This window comes from Microcaecilia unicolor, chromosome 10 (genome assembly GCF_901765095.1).
Source record: "Microcaecilia unicolor chromosome 10, aMicUni1.1, whole genome shotgun sequence".
NCBI classification, from domain to species: Eukaryota; Metazoa; Chordata; class Amphibia; order Gymnophiona; family Siphonopidae; genus Microcaecilia; species Microcaecilia unicolor.
The window spans coordinates 125,647,687-125,652,389 of NC_044040.1; the positions used below are offsets into that span (position 1 = coordinate 125,647,687).

At 43.7% G+C, this 4,703-nt stretch overlaps 1 long non-coding RNA gene across 1 annotated transcript; it reads right to left on the minus strand.

Moving 5' to 3' along the window:
* Positions 1–289: 289 nt before the first annotated feature.
* LOC115479290 lies at positions 290–1,717 on the minus strand. The gene is made up of 3 exons (XR_003943644.1): positions 1,696–1,717; positions 1,154–1,158; positions 290–386 (listed from the first exon to the last, which is right to left on the minus strand). It is a non-coding gene; the product is annotated as an uncharacterized LOC115479290 (long non-coding RNA).
* Positions 1,718–4,703: the final 2,986 nt, after the last annotated feature.

Genomic DNA, 4,703 nt, shown 5'->3' on the forward strand with positions numbered 1-4,703 from the left:
CATCCATCTCTTTTCCATTGAAACCCTGTGTTCTGTGTGTAGCAGCATCCAAGAAAGCAAATAGAATGTTAGGTATTATTAGGAAAGGAATGGAAAACAAAAATGAGAATGTAATGCCTTTGTATCAGTCCATGGTGCAACCGTACCTCGAATACTGTGTGCAATTCTGGTCACCGCATTTCAAAAAATATAAAGCGGAATTAGAAAAGGTACAGAGAAGGGCAATGAAAATGATAAAGGGGATGGGATGACTTCCCTATGAGGAAAGGCTAAAGTGGCTAGGGCTCTTCAGCTTGCGGAACAGATGGCTGAGGGGAAATATTAAAGATGTCTATAAAATAAGGAGTGGAATGGCACAGGTAGACCTGAATTGCTTGTGTAAAATACTCTCTCTTAATCGGAGAAAAAAGACTTCAGATTCTTGCAAACGCCCTTATCGGTATTTCTTTAAATTGCAAGCTGCTACCTCTCCTCTGCAGATCACTGCCTGATGTAGTTAGGATCAAGTGCAGAATCGTCATTAGTCTAAGGTAACCTCCTCTTTTTTTATATATCGGTATATTTGTGTACACCTTTCTTCTTGTGCACCATTATATTTCTTAGAGCACTACTTTATTTCTGTGTACACATTGTATTTAATTTGATTTTAATTATGCAACACTTATCTGGGTTGTAGAAAATGCTTCAACGGGTACACTCAAAGGAGAGCCTCCGTTTCTCTATAGCTTCCTCAGGAGTTGTATCCTCGATCGCTACATGTGCCCTTCAGCGTGTCCTGCTCAGTCTTTCTGCGGGATTGCTGCCCAGATAAGTGTTGCATAATTAAAATCAAATTAAATACAACGTGTACACAGACATAAAGTAGTGCGCTAAGAAATATAACGGTGCACAAGAAGAAAGGTGTACACAAATATACAAAAATAGAGGAGGTTACCTTAGACTAATGACGATTCTGCACCTGATCCTAACAGGCAGTGATCTGCAGAGGAGAGGTAGCAGCTTGCAATTTAAAGAAATACCGATAAGGGCGTTTGCAAGAATCTGAAGTCTTTTTCCTCTGATTAAGAGAGAATCTTTGCTATACATAAAGATCATTAGAAAGATATTTCAGAGCAAATAGCCACTAAGTGATTAATAAAATTGTGTAAAATACTACAACTAGGGGGCACACAATTAAGTTACTAAATAGTAAATTTAAAACAAACTGGAGAAAATATTTCTTTACTCAGTGTGTAATTAAACTCTGGAATTCGATGACAGAGAATGTGGTAAAAGCAGTTAGATTAGCAGTGTTTGAATAATTTCATAAAAGTCCATAAGCTATTATTAAGATGGACTTGGGAAAATCCACTGCTTATTTGTAGGACAAAATATTCAAACAAATGTGAATGCAGGTTTTTTGTATATAAAGTGGAGTGAAGTCTCATATATATAACACGGAGAGAGTTATTTTCTCACTCAATAACTGAATGTATAGTGCTATAGAAATGCTAAATAGTAGTAGTAGTGTATGTGATTTAATCATCGACTTGACCTCCACCGACCTTTACTATTAACTAACTTGTAACTTGTATTAATACATCTCTCATTTGTAGGACAAGCAGCATAAAATCTGTTTTACTCTTTTAGGATCTTGCCAGGTACTTGTGACCTGGATTGGCCACTGTTGGAAACAGGATACTGGGCTTGATGGACCTTTAGTATGTCCCAGTATGGCAATGCTTATGTTCTTGATACCATTTTGAAAATATCATAGATTTCTTTTTTATTACATTTGTACCCTGTGCTTTCCCACTCATGGCAGGCTCAATGCGGCTTACATATTGTATACAGGTACTTATTTGTACCTAGGGCAATGGAGGGTTAAGTGACTTGCCCAGAGTCACAAGGAGCTGTCTGTGCCTGAAGTGGGAATCGAACTCAGTTCCTCAGGACCAAAGTCCACCACTCTAACCACTAGGCCACTCCTCTTGGACCATGTATTTTGCACACTTCTTTGCTCTGCCCACTAGTGAATAGAGTTCCTTGGCCTTCTCTTGGGGGAGTGTCTGCAAATGCTCCCATTTTACTCATAGTGTTTTGCATGAAAAGTTGATATGAAGATAGGTAGGAGGTGAACAGAGTTCTAAAACAATTTTTTTCCCAAAAGGCTCCAGTGTCCAAGCCTCTCTTCCCAGTGCACGAAAGAGTGCATCTAGGAACTCTTGGCCCTTTTCAGAGTGGATTTGAATTCAGGAGAATTCACTTTACATTGATGTACCCTTCTTTTATAGGCCATATAAAGGGGATTCTCCTACATTCTCATCTGTACGTCCTTGAGGATTCTGAGAACATGCACTGTCACAGCTTTCTTGGTGGGGGGGGGGGGGGGGGGGGAAGAGATGGAGAGAGCAGTCAATGAATTTAAGGATGCCCAGTGTTTCTCCCTGGGTTCCTCTTCCTTCATTAACTTAAATGGAATAGGTGCCACCATTTCCCTGATATATTCAATGGGAGAGTTCCTCAGCTCAGGACTTTCTCCTTTCATGTGGTGGAAATTGATTTGACAGTAAGTCAGTGGAATCCCCCTCTTCAGAGAAATCCTCTCTAGTTCATAGTCAGAATCCCAGGAGTGCTCAGAGCCTGACTCAGAAGAATATCCCAGAGGAGAAGTCTGGGTCTCTGCGTGTCTTGACCAATGTTCCTCAGCGTATCAGTGAAGGTTCCTTGCTAATTGCACTGGAGATGGACAGCAGACCCTGCCACAAGGCCCTCTGAGCAGTGGCGTAGCCAGACAGCCAATTTTGGGTGGGCCTGAGCCTAAAGTGGGTGGGCACAAAATTATCTCTGCTCCGCCATACCTCCACCTCAAAATATAAATACTTTAGCTAATGAGGATCCTCAAGCTTTGTTAGCTGAAGACTTTCTCCAAAGGCAATTAATACCAATCGGTCCAGCACTTTTCTCCCTTCCCCGCCTCCAGTCTACGGTCTGGCACCTCTCCCTAGCTCCACCCCATTGACAATTAATACCTTTAATTAAATTTAGATATTAGATATGTATCATATGTCAAAGAATTTTAGATATTAGATATGTATCATATGTCAAAGAATAAAGTGGTTGCTCAAAGCATCAATCAAAGCGACAATCGCTCAACTGCAAAACACTATGCACAAATTTGTGCAAAAACACACTCAGAACCTTTACCATAAATATTACACTGGGCAGACCCTAATACACCAATATACCATTACGGAAAATGCAGACCGTCAACAATATGAAACAAGGGATCATATCACAATTCTCATGTAGAGCCACAAAACACCTTTTTAGGGTGGATAGTGTTCACAATGAGCTCCTTTTATTAACGACCATATATACGATCCTTCAAGAGGTAGTGTGTCATGATTTAGGCTCTACACCCTTTCTGATGTTTTGGTGCCACCTCAGTAAGGCCAATACACAAATTCTCCACTGCAAAACACTATACACAAACTTGTGCAAAAACACACTTATAACCTTACCAAACCATAACAGCACTAATTCCAGGGACAGGACGAGCTACAATCTTATGCGTGGAAAGGCAGCACTATAATTACACCAGGCTCTAAAACACCAGTACAAAACCTAGTGAAACAAAACAAAACAAAACAAAAAAGGCTGCAAATACTACACGCTAGCAGAATACTGCACCTGATCACACATGAAGAACACATGACACAACAGATATGAAGGCAAATTTCTGAACTGGAGTTACCTCAAGAAGTCAGACTCAGCATGCAGCAATACTAGAAAAACTGAAACTTACATGCAAAATATCACAGATGCACATTTCCAAAAGCTGACATATTCCAATTAATAAATTCTGAATTAAAAAATGTTTTCTACCTTTGTTGTCTGATCATTTAGTTTTTCTATTCGCGTTGGTCCCAGTGTCTTCTGTTTTATGCAATGTCTACTTTCTATTTGATATTTTCCACTCACCATGTCCACCATCCTCCTGTGTACTTATGTTTTCTCCCCCTGCCCTCCCCTCCCCTCTCCTCATCCATGTCCAGCAATTTCCTCTCTCCCCTCCATCCATCCATCCATCCATCCATCCATCCATGTCCTGATGTCCAGCAATTTCCTCTGTCCCCTTCCCTCCAGCGATCTGTTCTCTCCCCCCCCCCGCCCTCCTCTCCATGTCCAGCGAGTCTCCCTGCCCTCCCTCAGTTCCCCAAAAGCCCTCTGAGTCCTCTCCGGTCCCCCCTCCCTCTCACCCATGTCCAGCAAGTCTCCCTGCCCTCCCTCAGTTCCCCAAAAGCCCAGAGTCCTCTCCGTTCCCCCCTCCCCTCCCCTCCCACCCATGGCCAGCGAGTCTCCCTGCCCTCCCTCAGCTCCCCCAAAGCCCTCCGAGTCCTCTCCGTTCCCCCTCCCCTCCCACCCATGGCCAGCGAGTCTCCCTGCCCTCCCTCAGTTCCCCAAAAGCCCTCCTAGTCCTCTCCGTTCCCCCCTCCCCTCCCACCCATGGCCAGCGAGTCTCCCTGCCCTCCCTCAGTTCCCCAAAGCCCTCCGAGTCCTCTCCGTTCCCCCCTCCCCTCCCACCCATGGCCAGCGAGTCTCCCTGCCCTCCCTCAGTTCCCCAAAAGCCCTCCGAGTCATCTCCGTTCCCCCCCTCCCCTCCCACCATGGCCAGTGAGTCTCCCTGCCCTCCCTCAGTTCCCCCAAAGCCCTCTGCGTCC